The sequence below is a fragment of the Sitodiplosis mosellana genome, unplaced genomic scaffold (assembly GCF_009176505.1).
Source record: "Sitodiplosis mosellana isolate CC-2019 unplaced genomic scaffold, AAFC_SMos_1.0 Smas_scaffold_1, whole genome shotgun sequence".
NCBI classification, from domain to species: Eukaryota; Metazoa; Arthropoda; class Insecta; order Diptera; family Cecidomyiidae; genus Sitodiplosis; species Sitodiplosis mosellana.
The window spans coordinates 22,265,144-22,292,335 of record NW_022595244.1 but is presented as its reverse complement, the minus strand read 5'-3'; the positions used below and the strand labels follow the sequence as shown (position 1 = coordinate 22,292,335).

Here is a 27,192-nt window from a genome sequence, read left to right as displayed (position 1 = left end):
TGAGTGAGAGAAGGGGAGAAAATTTGTGGCGCGAAACAAGCTTCGCAGCTCTAATTCACGATAACAATAGAGCTGTAGAAATAACGGTTTTATCGTAATAAGCAATAGCAAAATGTTAATGAGACTGGTCATTTATTGTGTTTGTTGGCATGCAGTGAGCTCTTCTTTAAGTCCTGTTGTTTGTCCATTCTATTTAATCGCTTGGAATTTTCGTTGGCCAATGCGTCGTCTAGCAAAACGGCTCCTATTTTGGCATCTGTGTATTTTTCTCGCTGTTATTTTCTCGATATACTTTTTGTGATTTGTTTTGTTGTTGTCGCTTTTGGTTTCCCCTAGTTTTTTTTCCATTCTCTCTTTGGCTACAATTCGTTTTGGTGGCATGGAAGCTAGTAGACCGTGTCCTTTTTACTGGATATTTTTCATTTCGGACACAAATTCCCGCATAATGTTTGCAGCTTAAAGCGGAACTAGCTAAAAATGGGCATCAGCACTTCCATCTCACAGCTCCCCTGCCTCCAAATGGAGGAAAACGAACTTGAATGGCGATTCCAGTGAATCTTAATTTGTTTTTATAGTGGCTATACGCGTGTTTCGGGCACAAACACACATACACACAGACAGTACAACGGATTCTAGTATTTATAAAGAGATTAGAAATGAAAACAAATGCAGCGATAATTTTTCTCGATTTTCTCTGCAATTGCGGTTTTTGGCATTATTTATTTGCATTCGGCTTTTGGTATATTTGTATTTGGTTTTTCTAAATTCCCTCTTTTATTGTTCCTAGACGATGCTTTGTTCGTCTGTATTGTGTGTGTTTGTGTATTTCTCATTTATCGTTTCGGGTTCCACTTCGGTTGGCCTACGCTGGTATCACGATTATGTTTTTCGCATTTTGCAATTGCCATGTGAAAACGTAAGAAATTTTGAGAAATCAGGATGAATGCGTTCGGCGACAAACAGCACATTGGGAGGCAGAGCTTAGTCTCGACACCAATACGAATAAAGCCCGAAAATGGATAAATGTGGATTTGTCTGAATGTGGTTCAACATATTTACACACATACACAAACAAACACACAGTCGGCGAAGAGCGATGAGCATAAACGAATTCGAACAAAACTTCGACAAAAGTCCCACTGACTAAAATCTTCCGCCAGAAAGCTTGCACCAAGCCAAAACAACGAAACAGCTATTGAAACTGTTAGAAACAAACAAACAACAATAATTTATGACTGTTTTAATATACATTTATGGTGGGACATACATAAAGGCATTCCGTATTACACAACAGCACCATATAGCATCAAAAGTATGGTGCAAACAAAAATAAATGCTCCAAACGAAATGACGGAAGAAAAAGGGATGAATGCCATGCAAACGAAACGCTAACGAAAAAGCACACAAATGAAATGAAGAGTATGTGTGTGTGAGTGAGAGAAAAAAATTTCGAGTCACAAGTCACATCAAAGTAGTACATGAAAATGGAAAAGGTTCAAGCAACGACCGACTGCTTGGAGAGAGACAGAGTGAAGGGAAAAAATAAATGCAGACGATGACGATGACGACGACGACGACGACGACGACAACATTTCGAGCAAAATTTTATATGGCAACACAGAAAGAAGCGAATGAGCCAAAGAAAACTGAACCATACTGTGTATGATTAAGGAGCATCGCCTTGTGTGCTGCTGCCGTTGATGATATGTCGTAAGCATAAAACGGTCATCTTGTGCTCAACGTTTTCTCGTATTTTTCCATATATTTTTTCTTCTTCTTCCATATTCCTATCTTACACTTTCGACTCGCACGCATTTCTGCAAAACCATTTCGACTATTTTACTCACTATATACTAAATATACGACTTTTATTCTGTCACAAGAGTGTTTGGCCGCATATATTGTCGTTGTGTTTTTTCCTCACTTTTTCTTCCTTCAACGTATTAAGTAACAACGCGTTCGTCTGTTCTGCGTTGATATACACACTCAAGTACGCATTTGGTGTGTCGTTCCGTTTCAGCCATTGCCAAAGATATGGTGTATTATGGGTAAAAATGTATGTCAAAGTCTACTACTGTTTGCTTGCCACTCTGAACTTAAAATAGCATCATATTTATACAACTCGGCTGCCACTACATAAAACAGTACGATCCGAGGGTGAAACAGATAAAAACCAAGCAACAAAGTGCAAAAGAAAAAAAACTACAGAGTTCCCATCCTGGCACAAGCAAATAAAATAAAATGCTTCAAATTGAATGGGGAAAAACGTCGAAATCGAAACAGAGAAATACTGCAATATTTGGAGCCAAGAATATTGACTTACTGGAATTCTGCACAACGAACAATAACAACTTCGGGGGCAAACAGCAGAGTGAATCTGTGTGAAAGACACATGGAAAAGGAACGAAGCAGCAGTACCACAGCGAACATACGCACGAGGCAGAGAGAATGAGTAAAATAGTCGCAACACCAGCAGCAACTACAGACAAAAATCAAATTCATTGCGAGCATTATTTCAATGAATGTGGCTTTTCTTCACATTTTTTTGTCTTGCTTTCTCATTCCAAATACGTATGGATATCGATTTTGGTGTTACAAAATATTTTTGTCATAACGTCGGCAACTTTTATCTGGCGCGCCATGCGGCGATGAATCGTTCAAATCAATTAGTGTTGAAAGCAAAACTAGTTTTTTGGCACCCGAAAACTGTTATAATCGATTCCAACGCAATCCAAAACGCAGGTTCCATTGTATTGGTTTGGTTTATTCGTTTTTTTTTTGTTTTTTTTTTTCACGTTTTCCAATAAATCATTTAACATTCTCGGAAAATCCAATATTTTGTGGATGAAGTACAACATTTATGTTTGGTGTACAAAAGTTTTTGTTTTCAACACATATCACGTATACACAGACAGACAGACAGACACCCAAATACACCGAAATAAATAACGAATATATTGATCGAATGGATAAATGTGTGTACTTACGTGAAAAATATAATCATTAGCTGCATTAGCTGAGATGTGTGCGGTGAAGACGTCAAATTTTATACCGTTCAGTACCGTTCAATAATAAGAACTCGATGCTGATGCGTTTGAGGAAAAGTTCACACTATCTTTACTTGCAACACAATAACATTGTAGATTTCTTTTAAGTTAGCGTTTGAGTTTACTGTAAAGTTCGTTTTTTTTTTTTAGTTTGAGAACACACTTGCGCCTGAAAGAACCACTTGAATTCACACAGTTTTTTTGTCCTCTCTTTTTCTCTTAACAAATCGCTTTATTTCCAAAGTTCAACAGTTCACGAAGAGAGAGATAGATACTGGAAACGCTCGTTATTTTCCGCTCTTTGCAACGACATTAACAACAAAAACAACAATAATAACGACAAGAACAAAGCAGGAAAAAAGTGTGGTTTTTTTTTTCAAAAACGGCTGATGTTAGCCCGTATTATTGCTCCTGGTGCAGCAGCTACTATTAACGGTACCGAATGGTGATAGAGCCTAATAAAATGTTTGGTAAGTCGTAAATGCGGCTTTTTCATCAGCTTCAAAATGTTGACGAGGTGTTGTTAGCGAACAGCGGCAGCAGCAGTAGCAACGGCAACGGCAACATCGAACGAACGACCGAATCACCAGTAGAATGTTATCTGGTTTAAGTACCACACAGAGTGTGTTGTGCTGCTCACGGTGGGTGAAAGAGAAGAAGAAGAAGAAAGAAAAACAACAACAATAACGAAATAAGAAATAAGAAAACCAGTCTATTTCAATCATGTGTTGTGAAAGAAAACGAGGTAACAATCGAATGAGAATTCAGAATACACTCAGCACACGGATGTGTGTATTTGTCCTACGTACCGTTATGTGGCTTGTATCCGCACTTTTGATGCTATTTTTCGTTGATTCGTTGAATGTACGAACGAGAGAAAGAAAACACAAAATTTCGTCTTATTCCGTCCGACGTTTCGTTGTCGAGTCAATGTGTGTGTATGTATGCGGTTGTGCTACCGGGGAGCTCTTCACTTTTTGTATGATTTTTTTCCTGTTTGCTCTTTCAAAAACAATGTTCTTCGTTTTACGTTTCTCTGTTCGGTGTTTCCTATGTGGATTTCGGCTGTTATGCCACAATCACTTTTGACATCTCCGGATGATGCTGTTCCTCCCTTAACGACAGATCATTATTACATTTATTCTTATTTTCTTTGCGCCCTACAACGGCGTCCAGTCCATTCACTGTGGTTTTATTGGCTCTCGAAATTTGTGCTAGCGAATTTTTTATCGAATAAATTGACCTTTTTTACGGGGCGTTCATTCATACGGTTTGGGCAGATTGATTGCTACCAAAGCACACTTTGGGTTTGTAAAATTCCTTGGAATTTTATTTTTCCTGTCTTTTTCTCCCCGTTTATATTTTCATTCACAAAAACCGAAGCAGATTGTATGATTTTACCACCTTTTTGCACACTCTTTGGGCGAAACAAAAAAAATTGTCGGAATGTGCAACACGCGCTTTGAACACTATTCGCTCTCTTTGATATCAAAATATGATGAGTAGTATTTTTTACGTTAAATTGCTATGAGCTTCGTTTATTTTGTTTTTGTCTTAATCGAAGCACGAAATGCAAAGCCACAGCTTTTTAAACATGAGCTTGTTACTGTGATTATGCTCGATTTTTCCTCTTGTTGTGAAATGGCAAAATGAACGTTTTTCTCTTCTTACAAATAAAAATGAAATGTTTTGCTATTATGGATTTTCGTCATCTGTATGAAATATTCAAGTGAACGTACGTATGAGTTCTTCAAATTCGCTGTTTATATCTCAATTCCCTAACGATTGATTTCACTTTGTCTTCGAATTCAACGATGAATTTTCAAAAAAAAAAAAAAATCGGTTGTCATCTCGTGATGTTCGGATGTTTTATTTATCTGTTTTTTCTTTTCTTTCTCTAAATAGTTAAATTACTTGACTCTCTTTTCAAATGAAATTCACGTTAAACGGGAAGAATCAGTCGAGCGATTTGTTCAATTCGCGAGCTCAGTGGCAACTGTTGTAGGCTGTGACTGGATCTGCTAACGATTTCGAGTGTGCGCATGTCAAATGAACATTGCGGGAGATAAAAGCACAAACAAGAGAGAGAAAAAAAGGACGCAAACGGGCGACGCTGCTTTTTTCACATTTCGATTATGGTGATGGCGCGTGTGGATGCTGCGTTTTGGTGAAATCGGACGGCAGCTGAAGAGACTGTGTGCTGTTTGTGAACAAACGAGCGAAGAAGCTTTGTGTATTGTGCAATGAGGGATGCGAAACGCCGTACGCAATATAGAATTGCTTTCGCATCGCAATCGGATGGAATATATCTGTGTCACACACGAAGAGGGTCTTATGTGATGTGAATGGGGCTACTTGTTTCAATGAAATGGCACGAAAATGTTGATGTTGTTGAATGCGGCGCTTTTTCCTTTCTCTCGGTGCTCTGTTGAAACGACGGCGATGAGAACGGAACCCGTGTTGCTACTTCTCTCATTCAACATGCCAAAAGCCGCCAACGAAACACTGCAGACAACGAAATGGTTTGCCACTCGTTGGTTTTTGTTGCGTGCAAGTGTGTTACATTCACTTTTCCCGACGAAACCCATTGCTCTATGGTTGAGGCCTTTGGATGTTGAGCTTTACTCTACAAACTGGATAATAGTTGATAGCGACACACCGAAGAGTGAAAGAGATTGAAATTTCTGTATGCAGTCTTTTTATACTCGTCGGCAGACCGTAGACGAGCTCACGCACACACTCAATTTCGGTTCACAGATGTCAAGCGAAGCGAACGAGCGAACCAGCGTAAGAGACACCGAGCAAGAGAGAACACCATCGCTACGGATAAATGCCGGAGTGAGCGAGCGTGTGCGAAAGAGAGAGAGAGAGAGAGAGAGAGAGAGAAACGGTCGCATAGCAGCAGAAGTAGCAGCAGCAGCAGCAGCAGCAACATCAACAATAACACAAGCGCACAACAAACCGTATCAAACACTGTGCCAAATATGAACACTTTCCCAGACAATAAATTAAATATGCCCTCTTATACACACGCACGCACACTCGCTCGTACATCCACCAGCGCAGCCACTCACTGCACATGAAAATACAAAATTGTTACAGCATAAGTTCCGATGGGCAATTATTCATTCGCTACAATGCTGTTGATGCTGCTGAACGATTAAATGCCATACACTGGCTAACGAATGGAACATTGCGAAACCGAAAACATCATGCATTTATGGAATTTGGTGGCGTTGTTTCTCCCTTCTTCCATTCGCCCATTCGTTCGGATCAACTTTGCTCGTCTTCGGATTGTCTTACAAATGGGATCAATATTTAAATTGGTTCGAATTGTGAATAAACTTTATTTGTTAGGCAAACACAAAGTCCATGCAGAGCAGTTGAGCGTTATTGTAGCCGCGACGATTCCTTCTTCGATAAATATATTCATCACATTTGGTAACGATCACATTTTTCGTATGTTTGTGTTGCAAACTTATGAAAACCTTCTGTTTATGTTTCTTTTTTCGTTCGGCGCTGTCGTTGCCTTGAGACGCAATTCGGGATAAAAACCGAAGAAAGATCAATGAACGTTGAAAGAGTGTAATTGATTCACGAGCAACTGAAAACAACTAAAACTACAAACAAGAGCGGTTTTGTCAAATATTCCTTTGTTCCCCATTCAGTTAATGGAATCTCTTCGGCTCCATTTGGCGTATTGATTTGCTTGCTTTCAATCGACTCGACGGCATTTCCATTGTCATGGGATTTTCAAATGAGATTGATATTGTTTAATGATGCTTTTCAATTTTCCATGTGTTTACCGACGATGCTGACGTCGGATGTGTCTGAATCCAGCAAATTTTTGATATGTATTCATCACAAGCTCGGCTGTTGAGATTCGGCTGAAACATTTTCGCATCGCATTTTTCTTGGGTGCCATTTTCATTGTTCAAAATCCATGCCAAAAAACGACGTGCTCAATTATGCAAACATCAACATTTAATGAATATCTTGTCGTCTTTTGTCCAACGTCTTCCACGCATTTATGACCATTTAATGCGACAAGTGATTGAGGTAGCGAAGCTTTAAAATAATTTCAAATTAAAAAGATTTAATGCGATCAAGTGTGATTGAGCGATGTGGACGAGGTGCATAGTTACTATTTCGAATTCAGTTTTTTTAGGCCCATTCCTTTTGTTTGAAAATAATGTGACCAGGCCCGGATCAAGAGAAGAGAAAATGTTCTGGAAAATGTTAATGGTATTGCCACAAAATTTGTCGTTATTTTTTTTCTTCTATACACACCGCACCAAACCGAAACCGGCAGAGAGCGGCATAAAAAATTTCTGTAGAAATTCTTGTAATTTCAACCGTTTCATTCTTTGTTACTATGTACTTTGGGTGTTCCACTGCCATGCTGTCGTCATCGCCTTCATCTTCTTCGTATCGCCTTTATGATTTCGACTCTTGTCAGTCACATACAGTGGCTCAGTATGTGTGTGTGTGTGAGAGAGAGAGAGTGTACTGTGTATGCCAGCAACTTGGTGGCATTCTTTGTAAAATGGAATTTCGCAACAACTTTTGTGTTAGTTTATGCAGTGTTTTATTTCGTTTTGGCTTCTTCGTTTCATTTTACCAAAAGAACGAGATAAAAAAAAATGGTTTGGGCTCCTTCCTGAGGAAGATTGTTCGGGTGATTGAATGGAGCGTGCATAAGACATTTGCCATCGTCATCACGTATTGCCTAGTCCTCGCTATACATTGTAGCAGTGAAAATAATTTTCAAACGGTTAAGTATGTTTGTTTTGAAGGGTTTGCGCTATTTAATAAAAGATCCAGGCATCTCATGAATTTTCGAGCCAACATATTTTGCTGGGAAACGTTGGACGAGACGCTCCCGCTCATTTGTTCGTTCGCTTTCGCACGCATGTCGCTGCAATGGGATCTGCGTGTGATTTTCTTTTGTGTTTTGGCTTTCAACAGTTTGGCTTTGATTTCGGTCGAAATAATTGTCAATGTAAACTTCGTCTCGGATTTTTGCCGAAATTCGAGAGTGAGAGAGAGAGAGATCCGCCTTTGTTTCGCTATTTGCGGATACAAGTGCAGAGTGCTGCTTTACTTCATAAAACCGACTGTGTACGGTATGCGTACATTGAACGATAGCATTTTATCTGGTTTGGAATAGAGAGGAAATGAGATATGGCATGTGTAAGTGTGTGCTAGCGAGAATGACAAAGAGGGTAGAAACTGTGTGAGTACTCCTGCGGCTGCGTTACCGCGTTTATGCTAAATGGCAAAACTTTACCCATTTTCGGTCGAGTTCTTTGTAATTGACGCAAGGAATTTTTTTTATAGTTCTTCATTGAGCATTTTAGCAGGCATCTGAAATTTATTGACTGGTTTATAAACTAATAAATTTTAAAAGCCAAAATTCCCAGGACACAAAATACTAAATACTAAAAATTGCTCTGTGCCATAGCTTATTTTATGCGATTTTCTCTCTTTCTCTCAAGTTTATTTATTTAGTTGTGCGAGAATTTATGATTGAATTTTCGAAGAGTCTCCGACAATCTCCCTCTCCCTTTCTCGCTTCTTCTTTGCTTGAACACATTCTTTTAAACTTTCATAAACTAAAGTTTTTGCTTCGTAATTCCGTTATGGTCGAAGGTGCTTCGATTCCAATTCCCTTAAAGTTCATCATACCCATCGAGTCCATACCAGTCAACTTAAATCTTATGTATACAACAAGCACACAAATACAACAGCAGAAGTTGTCAGCTTTTAATACGACAATACCGAACAATTGTGTCGAATCAGTCGGTTTTTTGGTGCATTAATGCACTTCGGATGGAATGCAATAAAAACATTAGAAGCGAATTCAGAAGTTGCAAATGAATCCATTGAGTTTGGGAATATTGTCAATTTGAACTTGAAATCGAAATAAATGGTGTAACCAGCGTCACCCTGACGTAAAAGAACAACTATAACATCAACATCTTCTGCATTTCACAATCATGACCACAAGATTTTATATGAAGAAATGGGATTTGTTTTGCTAGGGCGACTTTCTCTTCAATGATTCACACTTATTTATATTAAACCATCATAATCGAAGGGAATACATATGCCGGATTAAAAGTGGTTGCGTAATGAATGGAAAATGTGCGAGAATGGCCGAACATAAATATTATTTATTAAAAAACACCATTCACGAATAGGAAGCTAAGGTGACCAGATCTGCAAACAGGAAAATCCGTACAAACAGTCAAAATTGATTTAAAAAAATCCGTACAAATCCGTACTTTGGCAACGAAAATCCGTACAAAAATCCGTACATGCAAAAGTAAATTATTTATTATATACGCCGCATATTCTCGCGACAGAAATATCCAGAGACGTTATTTTGATTCAAAGTATTTATATTGAGAGGAGTCGCGATAATTCGGCCAAAACAGCTGATGCAGCGTCAGCGTCAGTTTTTCAGTTGAATTTAAACAACTCACAGGTTTGTTGATAGAACGAAGCGAAAATCAGCATATTGTCATATTGGAAGTTTTATAATTTCAGCAGTCTAAATAAAAATACATTTCGTTTCGCTTTGTTCTATCATAAACTGGTGAGCTGACGCTGCACCAGCTGTTTTGGCCGAATTATTGTGACACCTCTCAATATAAATACTTTGAATCAAAATATCGTCTCTGGATGTTTCTGTCGCGAGAATATGCGGCGTAAGCATTTATTGGCACTTATAAATAGGTCAGTAAGAAGTAATTAGTCAGATCAATCTCCGAAACCGAATCGATCATTTGAATTGAAGATTTGCTCTGCTTGTCAATTTTTTTTCCTTTAAATGTCACGTAGCCGATATGTGTTCAACGATGAATTGAAAAAGAAATACCCCAGTTTCGAAAAAAGTGAATCAAATGATCATTGCACATTTGATATTTAAAATGTACCGTAATTTACCGAAAATTCCTTACTGTACGGATAAAATCCGTACATCTGGTCACCTTATAGGAAGCTATGGCTGTGTACCAAGTAATCGCAATGACGATGAACAATGATGTCAATAGTGATAAATTTGGTTGTCTCTGCTGGATGATGACGCTTTAAATAGATTGTAATAATTTCTGAACAGTTGTGTCAGCATTGCAACAATTCAAATAACATCATCTGCTACACTGAACAAGTGATAGGTGACGATGGAAAATTTATCAAATTGAACGTTTGCATGTACGAGGCAAAAAAGTGAATGAAAAAAATGGCCACCATTTGTGATTTCCAATGTATTCTAGCAGAACTGTTGCTCTCTCTCTCTCTCTCTCTCTCTCTCTCTCTCTCTCTCCTAAGCCTAAGTACGGAAAGAATGATCAAATTCGCATAATAATTTTCGCCCCAAAAACATCTAATGAATAATATAATCGGTGGAATGAACGTGCACACGCCCCAAACATTTTTCACAACAATGGCTCTGATTTTGACATGACTTTCGTACTGAAGATGATGATTTTGAGAGCGCCACCAGAAACGCAACAGACTAAAAATGAGAGAATAAGTGGCAGCAGAATGAATAAAGCAGAAAAAAATTAACTGTACTTACGAACTGCCGTGAACAGAGCTTACTTCAAAGTAAACGGCACACAACTGACGAAGGCATATCGCGTATAACCTAAATGAATGCACGCGCGCGTATCTCTTATTTATTTATCCTCTTGAAATCATACTCTTCATACAACAGACAATTATTATTTTCTTTGTGTGTTTGGATTCGTGTATTTTTTCTCTCCTTCTTTCTTCTACTTCATCTTCATGCTTCTCTCTCTGTCAGAAAACTGTTTGAAGCGCTCGCTCACAACTGCATTGACATGTGATGAAGTCTGTGTCGCACCAGTTTCAGTATTATATTCGACCTTAATATTTTTGTCCCCATACTTACTACATTCTTCGCTCGCTTCTTCATTTTTTTCGTCGTTGTTGCTGTTGTTGTTTCGTCTATCTCTCCACATTTTATTTACGATGTGTGTGCGTTGAAGTCGTTTACTTTTATTTGAGCACCAAGTGGCATTTATCTTTGCTCTATTGCATTTGAAATGTTACTGCTACTGCCACTGCTGTTGGAGCACGGAAATCGCAATGTTTAGTAACAATAATTTTGCTTCAGCCAATGAAAGAAAATGACTGAAAATTATCCGAGTAAATGAAGAAACAAAAGGAATAAAGCCAAAGAGCAGGCGGATTGGTGAGGGTGAGAGTGAGCACGCGTTCATTTTCTTCTCCATACACATTCGCACACATACACGAGACACGCATCACGCACAGACAAACGCGCTCCCGTTCAAGCAGAAAGAATAATACAAGTTTAATAGTCAAGTGGAATTGAGCGATGTAATAGTGATAATAATGTTTAACTGGCAATACCGACTCGAATAATGTTGAATGAAATGTACACCGCTGCCGTCACTCCCAACAACAACAACAACAGCAAAATATCAATTCATGTCGCCTGATGACACCGGAACAACAAGGCAAGGGAAACGAGAGAAATGATAATAAAAAAATAATAAAAATGAACCTGCTTATTACTATTGTGTCTCGATGTACTCTCAGCGCATCATGTTTGCTTAAAAAATATAATGCATAGCTAACGACCTTCTTCGGCGTATGAAGAATCGTTTTTTTTTTTCAATGTCTTCATTGAAGTGGGTTTCGAATGGAATGCTTCAAAGAACTTAATTCATTTAGAAATGTTTGCGAAAGCAGTGCAGTTTTCGGTTAATCTTAGGCACTGAACTGTGCACACCAACCACCGAGCAATACACTCAGCTCACCAAAATTCTCTCTCCGCTCATACGGAAAGATAAGAATGATATGTGCGGTAAAGTTTGACGTATGCATAAATATTTGCACACATGATACAAGAGTAAAAATGAAAAAGCAGAACATCCAGTAAATCCATAAAACCAAAGAGCCACAGTCATCAGAGCAGCCATGGATTTCATCTCATTTCATTATATACAACTTGCATTTCAATTTCAGAGCAAGCAAACGACCGAGTGTGTGGATTTGGATCTGAGTGTTGCAGTGTGTGTGTGTGTGTGTGCTGTATCGTTTGTGTTACTGTTGACACTGATGATGTGCTCTTGCACGGGGATTGAAACAACAGCGGCAGCGACAGCAGCAGCAATGTTAACGACGACGTTGGCGACGACATTGGCGGTGAATGACGATGACAATCATCTCAAAATTATTATCAAGTTGCAAACGATACGAGCTATTTGAAATGCAATTCCAAAAAGTGATATGCATTTCCCTCTAATTGAAAGACTGTAGATTCCAAAGCCACTGCACTGAATACTCCATATGAAATGTATCCGAGTCAAGTGTTATCAAACAATTTCTGATATTATCATCACACCATTCACCTTTCTCTTGCTGACGATATGATATATATTCGAATCAACAGCGATGTCTTTATAAAGGTAAATAGAAATTCGAGACATAAAATAGATTTGAGTTGAACGGGTATGGCTGAAAATACACGATATAGGCAATCGATGTGACCACCGAATTGATTAAGATCATTTTGCTTGTGCGTATTCAAATGTTGAGTTTTCCTTGAAGTACGAATTTTGCATGTTTTCCATGTAGATGGAATGGTGAGTGAGTGTGTGCATTTGGATTAGATGAAGCGAAGAGCCGTATGCTTGGTGTCACACAATTTATGCTACGGTTTATAACAAATTCATAATGGAGCTTATGCTTTAATTAAATCAGGGAATTGATGTCAAAAAACAAATTTGTAACGATGGCGCACCAGAGAAAGAGAGAACTGCTTGAAATGCGTGCATTGTTACGTGTTTAAATCCATTTGTACATCCGCAACGGAGCGATACCACACCACATACACACACAAACCAGATAGAGTGAACCAAGAGATAGAGAGAAGATTCATTGGGACATGTAAAATATTAATAACAGCGATTTGGTAGTAAAATTTCTCCTCATAAAACTCTTCTCTCATTCAACAAATAGCTCATATTTAAGGAAGGTTTTGCGTGTGCTGGATATGGAAAAGTTCATTGCATCCATAAAACATACTCAAACTGGATGCTAAATTTTTTTCTGTGTGTGTGTGCTGTTCGTTTCATACTTTCTTTTAGTTTTGATGGTTTAAGGCATTAAATTTTGTCGTGAGATGAATTCACTATGAATTTAACCGCATATCATTTTTCGGACTTGTTCAACCCGAGATTTGGTTATATTACCAGCATACACAAACGCACACGCATTGAATGTGTACATGTACAAGCAAATGGAAATCATTTGCCCAGATACTAACCATTAATTTAACTCTAGATATCACTCGATGAATGTTGCACGAATGACACAGCTATTAATAATGTGCTGCATACCAAACCCCAACATTGTTGCTGTCGCATGGAAAATAATGAAAAATAATTATAATAGCAATGATATGACGTTACCATTTACATTCTCATTCGACCGACAAGAGTGCCAAGAGTCAATGACAAGCAAAGTAAAAATGAAACCATGAACAAATTTTTGATTTGTGAGGCGGAAAGTGAATTGTTTTTCAGCAAAGACACCACCACAACCATCCATTGCGTAACAAGAGCTCAAGTTTTCGAGTGGGCAAACTAAATTATTCATCATTGGGAAATGTGTTGATTGTGAGCTTTTGATTTGAATTTTCGTTAAATACTCGTAAAAATGAATTGAATTCGCGCAGACGACAATTATTTGACATTATCATGTAAACAATCGTTTTTATCATCGATACGATGGAATATCAAATAAAAAGAATTACATTCGTAATCCCGAACTTTTCCGTACCGTTGTCCGCACTTTTGGTCATTTTTCGTGAATTTTCTTGAATAAAGGCAGTTTTCTAGTGAAAAATCGGTCACTTCAGTTAAAACTTCGACAATTTTGTATGGAAGGTGCCCGTAAATCGGCTCCGATTAGCTCAAAACTTTCTGAGCTTTCATTTTTTGGTGAAAGTGGCAAGTACCCCAGGATCAAATTGAAAATGGCGCATCTTCGAACTTAAACTAAGTTTTTCGGACACAAAACTTTTGAAACTTTCAGATTTTGATTATCTCAATTATTTTTTGAGTTATCGTGTTAACAAACACCAACGGCGAGCGCACACGAACGGAAAAGTGTCTCAAAAACTGGTTTTCTACGCATTTCATGAGTTTTTATGATGATCTAAGCTAATTTTATGGAAAAAGTTTTCGGGATCAATTCCTATACTTTCCCTTGACACGGTGTGTACGGAAAAGTAAAAACAATATTGATTTTGAAACGGCGATAGAGAGAGAGAGAGAGAGAGAGAGCTGATGATTACAATTGACATCACTCTCTTCTCTTTCATAAATACACAATGCCATTTCCAGGAAAACGATCTGTGGACAAAAGAATCGCACACAATTACAATTGTGTGCCATGGAAATAGTATAAGGCCCAATTCATTCACGTGATTTGCTCACAAGATTAATCAAAGTCAAACTAACTATTTCCAAGCAATTTTGATGCTAAGAGAATCTGATTCATCAGTGTAGCAAGAGATTATAATCTCTAGCCCATAACCAGATGTATAAGAGACTGATAATGCGGGCAGTACACATCATAACAAAATTGAAATTCAATGAATTGACATCAAGCATCGTCTCAGTTTGTATTGTGTTCGGCACATTAAATCGATGCAATGAAGTTACTTTCATTGCTTGCTTTTATCGGTCTTGTGCAGGTTTGAATATAGGCATTATAGTTTATTAAATGTTTTTATCTCTGATCTTAAAAGATTTTTGGTGTTTTAACTAATTAGAAACGATATAATCAATCGGAAGACATGAAGGAATTCATTTTTGTAGGGCTTACCTGAATAGTTGTTGTTGTTTTACTTTAGATCAGTTCATGTGAACAAAATTCGTGATAAATTCAAAGCGATTGACGGCGTAAAACCGAAAAATATTGATGACTTGATCAGCGTCATGAAGAAGATCGGTGATCCACATCAATCAGACGAATCTCCATTTGCTTGTATGGTGAGTGCTGCCAAATTTTAACGTGTGCTGGATTTTGTACACTAGATCGCAGATTTTATTTCCTCTATTTACTACAATCAAGTTGTTGGTTTGCTTCTGTTCAACACATTTATTCTGTTTGGGAAACGTCTTTCGTTTCAAGACATAGTCAGACCAAGAATCTCACTGTTCAAGCCACAATTGAGTATTCCATATATTTTCAGGCAACTCTCGTGAAATTGGCTGCGGATGACGGATTTTCGATGAAAAATCGTACGGCTTTGGACGTTTGGCAAAAGTACACGGAACATTTCAATGAAATTAAATCTGAAGACAAAACGGGCTCACCACCGGATGAAATTTTCTCAAAAATTTTTGACATCGTTTTAGTCAAAGAGTTGAATCCTTCGGAAATCAATGAAGCGAAGCGCATCGCTTGGATACTCAAAGGACCAAGTGTTCCAGGAGAACCAAAAGAGGTGAGCATTTCTCTAGGGGAATTTAACTCTTACGAGTGCAGCATGTTTTCTGCCAGTTTGCTTGGTTCGCGGAAGTTCGACGCGTTCGTTGTACGTACTGACGCGCACGGTCACAAGTTTACACAAGTTTGTTTATGGTTTTGCGCGTTTTTCAAGTTGTTATTTGACAACTAAAACGTGTTTCAAACTAAAAATCGGTTGTTTACGTGTATAAAGATTTTTCACATCCTTTCCAAAAGTTCAAAGATTTATATAATTATAAAATGGACAAAGGAAATATTTTTAAAGAGCTGGAGAAAGTGTTGGAAGTAAAAGTTAATCCAGATAGATATAATAAATGGAACGACTGATGTGTGCGCGTCGTCCAGCTTCATGTTTGCACACGAACTCGCACAAGTTCGCGCATGTTGTTTTAATACGGAACTTGTCAACTGAGTGGAATCATGCAAGTTCTCTGTTGAATGTAACAATTTCGTGCGCGTTTATATCATTTTTTTACAAGTTTTCACGTAGTTAAATCCCCCTAGGCATTTCTACTTTATGATTATTCCATGTTTTCGTATTTCATTATTATTCAATGTTTGATTTATGACAAAATTCATATAATTTCCTTTTTAGAATTTTTTTTAGGCGTATCTAAACAGAAGACGTGTGCCATTTTATTTGAAGAGGATACTAGTGTCAATTGCAGTAAATACGGAATTTATTCGGACATGAACATCAAAGACTAGAAAGAATTTTTTTTGTAGGCTTTGTAATAAAAAATAAATTCAATTGAACGAGAATCTAGGGGCTTTTTACTCTTTTTCATATATGCGATTTGTACGGATAAACGCGCATAGATTGTGTGCCACAGTGAAGTGTGTCGAATTTTGCACATAGTCACGAATATTACGCATAGAAGCGAATACGCGTGCACATAATGACGCCACGATGCGATTTAAGACGTATCAACACAATGTCAACATTCTGTTGTATTGTTAAGGTTCGTTCAAACAATATTTCACATCAATAATTTCTGTCTTTAATATTTATCAAATCTCTTGCTAATGAGATTGTTCTTATTTGATGAAAATTGAATTTAAATATAACACAAAATTAAAATATAATAGCAAAGAATAAGAATAAAAACGAAAATCAAAATGATATAGTATACAAATATTGAAGTAAAACCGCCGATAGTTCTGGTATATATAAAAATCATTGAAAAAATAAGTGCGACGATTCATTATACTTGGAAATAGCATCTGGATTATAAATAATAAAAAAATCCATATGTACAAATGATTGAAGTTAACAAAAATGATAAGCAAAAAATGTGAACCGAAATAAGTACAAATCAAACACTTGCAGTCAAGTATTTCTTGAATTTTTACATGAAAAAAGTCGTTGCAATTTTGAATTCAAAATAGTCGATATTGTGGCGTGTGATCAATCAGAGAAGGAAACATTTTAGTAGGATTCATGCGAAATTATTCGCAGTATGAATGGTCTATGTGCAGTATTCGGACATCGAATGTGTGCACTTCTAACGAATAGGCACCGCATAATACGCATAGTACGAAGAAATCGGCACATACTATAAGTTGAAGCGCATATTCTTCGCATAAAACGAATTTTTTTCGAGTTAAATGCCCCTAGACGAGAATAAAGGAATATTCTTTTACACTGAATGTCATTAATTGAATTTTGTTGATTTATTCCAATTAAATTCCAAAAACGTCATGGAAACACTGCCCAGAGTTCAGACATAATCATTTTCAAGTTCGAATCGCATCTCGTTCTATCAGTGTGTAAAAATAAGTATTCCAATCAATTTTATGATAAAAAATCACAGCGTTCGACGAAAGAAATCAGAAACGTTTGCATTGTCAGTGCACTAAACAAACATAATCAAATTGCAATCAGTTCGACGAGTTTTCTCAATGTTTGTTTTCTTCTTTTGCGTATGGGTAAATCAAATGTGCTGCATAGTGCAGCAAGATAGCCTTTCACCCGCGAAATATTATGATCTATTTTCTATAAGGCATTCACAGATTGTTTTCAATACTTTTTTATTTTTAGCACGAACGAAGTTGCAATCATCAAGCCCACAGAATGAAGATTCTTGTGTTTTTTTCTTTGTTATTTTTGGCTTTGCTCAACTTTGATTTTCTATAATGAGATTGATCTATTAACACTGGATTAGTTTTACTGTGTTAAAGATCCAAGATTACAGTGACCAAATAAGTTTCCAAATGAATCTTCAGAATATTGCTCGAAACGGGACATACATCGACATTAAATTCACACATAACTTATTCGGCCACCAACTTGTAAGCGTCAATTGCATACATTTCACATCTGAAGAAAGTAGTCATAAAGTCAGTTAAATTCCAATTAGAGCTCAATTTCATTTGAACAATTGCACAATAAAAATGGGACCAATCGAAAGATAAACATAAAAGCAGAAGAAAAAACAACGAATACTATGCGCATTTAATCATTCGTTAGCGTTGGAACATGATATTTTTTCTGTTGCTCTTGTGCACTTTGAATTTGATAGCACTGCAGTCTGCAGCAATAGTCAATAGCATCATCACAATACAATTCGTTTGAATTATTTCTTAGCAATGCTTTCACTCTCACTCTTCTTTTCAACTTGTTATGCCAAAGTGAAGCTGACATTTGTCGAGTTATTTCTCCATTTGCTTTAAGATCGACAAAAAGTAAACAACACGCAAATAAAAGAAGCGAACGATGCAAATGATGGGGCAATAAAAGAGCAATATTTGAAAGCTGCTAGCGTCAAAAAGCGTCAATGTTGTGCATATACCACTCGCCGATACAGAGCACGCAACTAGAAAGTGGTCTTTGGTACTTAGAGTATTTGGTCTTATTCGTTGCTTTGCCTCTCTCGGTTCTTCAACCATTCGCTGTTACTCAATTGAGTACTTTATAATGGCGCTCCAAAAACCATTAGGCGAGTACATTATTTTTCAGCAGAAGTACTAACAAAAATAGCAACAATTTTGATGGTGCCGTTGCCGCTCGTTGCTGTGTGTGTGCGCACACGTTATTTATGGACGGTTTGGCTGATGCTTCTTCCTCAAATCGTTTTGCCGCTTTTTGCAATTTGCACTATCAGATAATAATAACAATGCTGGTATTTTTCTCTTGACTAATTTATTCGTCCGCTCATTCGCTCGGTTTTTCCACTTTTTTCTCTCGTTCGCCGCTTTTCCCTCTCTCTCTCTCTCTCTCTCTCTCTCTCTTTCTCTCTGTTCATCTTGAGCATTCGGGGAGCTATTTCCTGGTATTTTTAATACCGTTGTTCGGTTACTGGTGATGAGCCGAAAAAGGAGGGATAGCAAAAAGCGTACAAACACGTGATTACAATGGGATAATGAAAATTAAGACAATCTCTATAATTCATGCGGTATAAAAAAAGGGAAGTGCACCGTAGAAAACATGACAGCCCAAAGAGTTTATGCGAAGCATTTTTAGCTTCAAAACAGCCTCCTTCCATTATTATATCCGGTTATTAACGATTGGATTGCATAAATGGGAACGAGAGAAAAAAATCGCGTTTTGCAAGCGAATGAAAAACATCTATTTTTGGGGTTAGTTTATAACAACGACACGCAATGTATTTGTTTCGCTTTGTTTTTTTGCTCGGTTTTGCCTTTCGTCTACTTCATTTTCGCGGATTATTGGATCGCTATCTATGAACGATGTTGATTTAGGCACATTTAACATGTAATGAAGCACAATGAAACGGTTGCCCGTTCAAAATAAAGGATTTGTTTGCCCTAAATTTCACTTGAAATAATCAATAGCTTATATATGTTTGTCTGTGATGTTTCGCTGTTTTCGAATGAATTAGAAAACAAATATATTAACAACTTCAGATGAATCATAACATTGGATCAGCATCAAGTTTTTTTACGAGGATCGAAAGGTCAAATTTTATTATCAAATTCAATGTGTGCTGTGGAATGAGATGGATACTTTGCAAAAGTTTCACAAGAGCCATCATCAAGTTGTCGTTATTTTTTCAAGAGAGTTTGTTTTGCACAAATCCATCGGATGGCTGACGGTGGCGAAACAAAACTGATTTCTATCGTCAAATGTTTAGTCTGTTCTTTTATGAGGAACGAAGCAACATGACACCATGATGATAGAACAGTAGAGGAAGGAAGAGGGAGAGAAAGCAAAGAAAACAAGAGGGAATGAAAGAAAGTAAGAAAAAGACGCAACTAAATGCTCTAACAAATTCTGAAGAGGAAAAAACACACAGAATGAAAAATTATTTCCAAACAAGAGGAATGGCCAAGTTGAAGAAGGGACCTATCATTGAAGAACCAAAACAAGATTTCGTGGTCAAGCAAATGAAATTGGAACGGAAAAAAATGTGAAAAACAGAACAAAAAATGGACAAAAACAATAAGACAGCCAAGAGAAAAAGACGAAAATTCGCTACGATGCACGCACGGTCTGAGTGCGCCAACGAATGAACCAATAAAAAAAACGACCCAACGCACATGAAGCACAATCAAACGAACGAATACACAGACAAAAATACAAAAAGTTGGCAATACAAAAAAAAAGAAGAGAAGACAAAATAACGTAATGTGGATATAAAATATCATTTCATTTATGGATTCGCATATTTGCTCAAATTCTCGTTTCATTTTCGTTCGTTTCCATTCTTGTTGGCAATGTGTGACCATCACGTATGTGTGTATCAACAGCCCAAATGTGATTCCATTAGTGTCACAGTGTGTGTGTGTTGTTCCATTTTACCCTATCAAATGAGAAAAAGTAAAGCGAAAGAAAAAGAAAACAGTGAACAGTTAGGCAAAGCAAGCAAACAAACGAAAGCAAATGACAGAAATAAACCGCCAAATTTATAAATAGTGCGTATTGAGATAAATGGCATGAAAAACTGCTTTCTACACACGCACGCACGCACGCACTCACTCAAAACTAACACTAACACCAACACACACACACGCTGGACGCGAGAGAAGAAATACATCAAATACGACTGACAACGATTTGCCGAGATCATAATGAAACACCAAAGATAAACGAGCACACCAAACGAACAGGCAGCACAAAATGCTCATTTGTTATCAAAACAATCAAACAATCAAATCGTCGTGATCACGCCCCAAACGCCGAACATAAAACGACATTTGTAATTCGATTTTAAGTTGAAATTCAAAAATGATGAGACCACCAAATCGATTTACAAAAGTTGCACTAATGAAATATGAGTTAATGAAGAGAAAAAAAATCTCCTGCAGACGAGAGAACAACAACCTAAATTCCACTTCATCATTGGAAAAATTCTGAGAAAAACGTTGAAAAATCCACACAAATTCTGACTTTTATTTTGTGAATGTAGAAGTTTTCATTGGCTAAATACCTAATTGTTTGTAAGTGGGCTACATAAATTGATTTAGGCCTGAAATGTGACTGGCGGCTGAAATATTGATGTCACATGACGTTGAACTTGATTTAATTTGGTGTAATCGCGTCTCGTGCATCTATAATTATTTTTTGCTTCAAAACATCCGAACATTAGGCATTCGCTTTATTTGGGTCGTCTCGTTGCCTGACTTAGACAAAGTGTGTCTTTCGCATAGAATTGTGTGCGATAAGATAAAATCGTATTAAAGCGAAGCGCGTTAAATTAATAGAAAAAAAACGCAGAAAAATAAATGATAATAGAGAGAAAGAAAGATATGTACACATAACAAACGGGAATGATACGGTCTGGCGTATAGAGAGCGACAGAGATTTGCCTATGGCCCGACAATATTTGGATGGCAGGGAATGGGTAAGGATGTACGCAAGTGTCTGAACGAATGTGAGCAAATCGCATTGGAACAATTCAGCGTGAATGGTATCAGCCAACATATACACAAACCCGCACACACAGTGAGTGTGAGTGAGCTCAATTTAAAAGTTATTTCACATAAACGACAGAAGAAAAATCTACACATCGCAAATAAATCCTCGCCATTTTTTGAATTAAAGCAAGAAGATAATAATATCTTTTTAGATAAAGGTTATTTGTGAATGTGAGCTTTTTTTTTATTTGAGCTCTACATCTCTCACTCGCTCCCACTCGATGTGTATGTGTACAATGTGCTAGAGCTTGAGAGTTTGAGAGATGCCTCCACCACTTTGCCCGTCCATCCTCTGTCTCCTACAGTCTGTGTGATGTACTCGCATTGTATGGTATGCGACGAAGGAAAAAAGAAAGACGGGAAAAGAATTGTATTTATTCGAGCACATTCATGTTCACTGTGAGTATTATTCGCTTGTGCCATTTGCTTTAATACACTGGATCTTACTTAAATAGTTGAGCTCATATTAAACTTACATAAGACATAGCCAAAATACTGTGCAGATTACGCAGCTACCCAAACGCAAACAGTCAAAACTAAACTGAGTACGAGAGAGACACACTGGAAACGAACGAAAAAAAATAAATTAGAAGATTATTTGATGATGTTGCCGAGCTAAGGCAACATTTACTATCTCTTCCCATTTTTTTTTTGCTTTCTCTCACTGGCTGGCTGGCTGACTGGCTGACTAGCTGGGCGCTCCACTCAGCCCTCAGTACAATTCGATCTTAGTCGTGTTTGCTCTAGTGCTGTTCAGTGTGCTCAGCACACAGCCATCGCGTCTGTACGGCACACACACACACACACACACACACACACACACCAAATTCATATTACTATATATACTATTTTATGTTTTATGTGCTTCGCTTGGCATTTGTCCCTTTTATATTACTCACGCATTTATTTGAACTGCGGTCGTTTTCGCACACGGTTTACTAAGGATACTTTATCTCCGTTTCTCAGGACTCGAGCAACCAACACATACACACACGCTCTCTGTCTCACCCACTATAACGTCTGTGCGCACTAGAAACAGTCCTTAAACCAAACAAAAAAAGAATAGTCGCATGTGCGGCTCTCTCTACCACCCAACAAATAGATATATTAAGTTTATTTGATTTGATATTTTGTTAGAGTTCACTATCACTTACAAGTTGTCGAAATGTCGAGTCGCATTTAAGAAATTGCATTAATAAAAACTAATTTTCGTTATTTGCTGTGGATATATTTTGAACTCATATGGCCTGTATGGCATTTGGACCAGTTCATGTTATTTCGAAAATCCTCAATGAACAGCGAATCACGCGTATTCTTACTTTGACGCATTCGACCATTAGCACGTGCAATGGAAAAGAAATTGCGTGACAGTCGTTATAAATGAGCTTTTTTGCATATGTGTGATAAGAATGCGACGTTCCCATGCAAATACCAGCGAAAATTTGCAAAAGCTCATATTCTTCATCGTTTTTTATCGTTCATTGTTTTCAATCTGATTAATTCGTTCGACTCGCTTTTTATTGCTTCTTCTCTTGTTCATTCCAAAAAAACGCTTTTAAAGCATTTTATCCACGGGATGAACCGTCGCAATTGTGCTTTTTTTCTCGCCTCAGTTCATTCCATCGCAATCATGTCATTAATAGCAAATGCGTGAAATAAATTTGCGGCAATTTTTTTCTCATGACCCAAGCAAAAATCCACACTGAATCCATGTTGCGTTAACGCATATCTGACACTGTTCTCACACAGTTTTGAACGTAGAATCGTGTGGCTATAGTATAGTAGAGTGTGAACTCGTTTGACATCATTTTTAATTTCAAATAACCGTGTGGATGCAGTGTAGGTCTGTACGGGTATCAAGAGTTAACACCCAAATGGTTCACTACGCATCCACACGGTTATTTGAAATTAAAAATGATGTCAAACGAGTTCACACTCTACTATACTATAGCCACACGGTTCTACGTTCAAAACCGTGTGAGAACAGTGTCAGATATGCGTTAACGCAACGTGGATTCAGTGTGGATTTTTGCTTGGGCGAGTTTTTTCTACACTTTGCACCGTATAATGCAACGATTGACCGTTCAATTTATTAGTGTAATGGAAATTCAAGTGAGTTTTTAAATCGAAACCGTCAAAAAAACGAATAAAAATGCTTGGAATGGTTTTTTCCGCATTATTTGGCCTCGGATAGTAAATTAGAAAACATTTAATTATTCAGCGTTTGTTTTGAAGAAAATAACAAAAATGTACATAGAACATTATGTTAAAATTAACGTCATTGGCGATGGTTGAGTGTGATGGATGAGATAGTAACGTCGTTGAATGGCTCCGTGATTTAATTTGTTTGAAGGGCATTATGAGAAATGCGAGCAAAAGGTGGAAATAAAGTGACACGCATTGGTCCGAATCATTTGATTGGCCGCTGGAAATTGAAGAATGTATCTACGTATATAGGTTAGCAGTTGATGCATGAATCATTGCATTGCATTCTAATGCTTTCTTTGGTGCATGTTCTTGCTCTATCCTTCAAACATGCATCGTATGTTTTTTTCTCCCTTGTGTTTGTTGGTTCATTTTAATCCAAAGTAGTACAAACGAGCATCGTTCACATTTCGATGATGCATCGATGAAAAGTGGACGTAACCAACGTTCGTTGCGAAATCCGACAGAAAAGAAAATTCGTTTCGTAAACAATCGAGCATAAAACAATAAACTCTGCTTTAACTTCATGAGATGAATGCTGAGTGTTTGTATCAGAACTATGAAAATAAGAAACAATTGGAAAATTCATCCGACAGATTGTTAGTGAAGAATTTGACTCAGAAAAAAAATCGAAGATGGAAAAAACAAGCGCGATTTCACCCAAAATGGAACATTTTAAAACGCAAATATAGACTCGCAATGCATTGATACGAATCGTAAATCGAATTCAATGTACAAAAAAGGGAAGATATAGAAAAATCCCAAATAAAATCATTGCACAGAGATTACACTTCGCACTATTGTACTCTAAACTCGTCGTATTCTCTTTCCTCTGGTTGTTCTGTTCGCCATTGCACATATATCGAAAGATGTTTCGATGGCATTGTTTACATCTCAGATATATCAAGCAAAAGTATGCAGCGAATGTCAGTGAACGTGATATTTTCAATTGTTTATTGTATGCACTTTATTTGATATTTTATCGTTGGGATCGCTAGATCTCGGCCAATTCGTTGTCTTAACCGGTTATCGAACAGAGGGTTCGTCCTAAAAAAGATTCTGTTGCACGTTCTCATCTCTTTTTTTGTGCCATCTCTCCCCCTTCTGCTCCATCTCTTTCGGCACTTATTCGCAATCTCAATAGTACACTTTTGAAATCGAGATCACATAAAACTGCATTCGCTCTCTTTCCATACTCGATAACATTGCTCTATGCAATATGCATTAACACTACACAAACCAGAGTAAACCAAACCAAGCCCAACCGAACCGAATCAATTCAATAAATATAGACAACGAGATGCTTCAAAGAGCACTACAATTGAAACAAAACTAAACAACTGCACAACTACTGATGGAGAAGGAGATAAAGATAAAAAGGCGAACTTGCACAGCCATCGACAAAGAGAGAGAGAGAGAAAAGTTGAGAGAGGGAATGACTAGACAAGATGAGACGAACGAAAGCAATTCCTTTCGTTATCATTGTCTTATTGTAAGACGCAATGAGCGTATTGAGTGTGCTAAGTACATTGAATGTTTCTTCCTGTCTTCATCGTTAATGTTATTCCTTCTTTTCGGTTTCGTTTTGTTATCGATCCCGTATTGTTGTGATATTGTATTTTCTTTTCGGTTAAATGCGTGTGCCTGTTCGCCTGTGTGTGTATGTGTTCTTGACGCTATTCTTGGCTCTTATCCATTGCTCTATCCTCGTTCTTTTTTTTTTCTACTTGCTTCCTTCGAAATTCATACATGAATGGATTTTCATTCGCATTTCATTTTGCTCCAGTGCTCATTATTCTTACATGCAAGTATGCATTGCTACATCGCTCCCATTCGCTCTCTATTCTTCTACATTTTCATTGTTTTCTTCATCCATTTTCTTTTATTCGGAATTCTTTCACATTTTCGTTGCTATTTCTAGATGCTGGTTTTCTTTTTTCGCACAAACTGTGAAGCCAGAGAAAAAAAAGCTTCGTCTTTTTTATTCTATATCGTATTGCCACTGTTCCGATTCACCAGAAGATACACAACAGTGTAAAGACTACACTTTCTCGAAATGGTAGATGTGCTTTTTTTATTTTACCTTCGAACCTGTTGTTTTAATTGAGTTTAAGCTCGAAGATATGATCGTTTTTTCTCTTCAAATCCACTGAAGAGATTCCCACTTATAAGTTTAGCTCGAGAAGACACAGAATCTGCCCATTGCTCTTATCGAAGTGTTTATTTATACATAATTGAATATTCAGCAGCTCAAATGTTTTTATTCAATTAATCGAATGGCACATCCAAAGAGATTCAAAAGCTTCAGTTTAATCTTATTGAAAATTGGGAATTTGAAATGAGAGAAAAAAAACTGGGTTGAATTCCATAGTCCATACTAATTCATGGAAAAACAATGACGTTGTTTGAATGCCAAATACTTTCGATGTTCGTCAATGAATCAGAGGAGGATTTCAAGTACTTTTTTTTAAACTAAAATTTAGTTGATTGAATCAACTTGATTCGATTAAATAGTAGCGTTTTAATTGCATTTTCTGTTGGCCAACCTGAGTGGATTAAATGATTTTCGGAAAACTCGATAAACGGAACAGTGCTTATTTTTGTCATCGTTCGAAAATTTAAATGTGTCAGTGAAACTTTTTAAAACAACTCCAATTAAAACTTATTAATTGTGCATCAACGGTTAATGTTCAATGTCGTTCGCAAGCAAATTGAAAGTGCAACTCATTTGAAATGAGTCAACGGAAACCATGGAAATTAATTGAGTTGATAAAAAATGGATTTTCTACATTTTTAATGCTGTACAATGTACAATGTTCCCAATGTATCTGGAATTTTCCTTTTTTAATGTTCCATGAAATGGCGTGCGGCAACGGTTTGAGGCACATAATTGTGTCCATATAAAGGCTTAATTTTTATCCAATGGCTAGCTCTAGACGATAGCTCGCCTTCTTTATCACGATCTATCGTTTCATGCTGATTCTTTATCATCCAAATGCAATTTTGCTGAACCAATTACATAAGTGGGAAAATTTGTTCATTCTTCTGCGGTTTTCGAGAAAAAAAAATTAGGATACCTGCTGCGCTACAATTTTCACACAAATTCACATGAAAAAATGGTTGCCCAATTAAAAGTCGTTTAGTTATTTTGATGCTTACATTTTCTAATGAACGTGTTTTTCGAATTCGGCTGGTAGAAAATGCATGGACGAATTTACGATCAAAGTTTGGAAAACGAACTTTTTCATGACAAGTGTAATTGCTTTCCATTTTGGAAGCATTGAATTTCGTATAAAAGGTTAAATTCAAGCTAGGAGCATGTCAGTTCAGTGAATGGTTTCAGTGCTTCAAGAATCATGTTCCAATAGCTATCATGTTAATATTTTACAAAGGTAATAATATAGTTTCGTAATATCAATAAACCATTTCGAATTATTCCTCAAATGCGATGAAAGTCGTCAACATTACTAGTTGGAATTGAGATGCAAATTTATTATTCAAATCAGACGTGTGCAAGGGGGGGGGG

At 37.2% G+C, this 27,192-nt stretch overlaps 2 protein-coding genes across 3 annotated transcripts in view; both read right to left on the bottom strand.

Moving 5' to 3' along the window:
- The window catches only part of LOC129575718 (acetylcholine receptor subunit alpha-like 1), a 165,887-nt gene extending 160,924 nt beyond the window's left edge, over window positions 1-4,963 (bottom strand). Inside the window, exons 1-2 of the mRNA XM_055459668.1 lie at window positions 3,857-4,963; window positions 2,988-3,679 (exon numbers count right to left, since the gene is read on the bottom strand). The gene's annotated coding sequence lies outside the window, so the exon portion shown is untranslated. The remainder of the gene's footprint in view (window positions 1-2,987; window positions 3,680-3,856) is intronic.
- Window positions 1-27,192, bottom strand: part of LOC129575682 (uncharacterized) — a 203,090-nt gene that overhangs the window by 137,377 nt on the left and 38,521 nt on the right. The window lies entirely within an intron of this gene.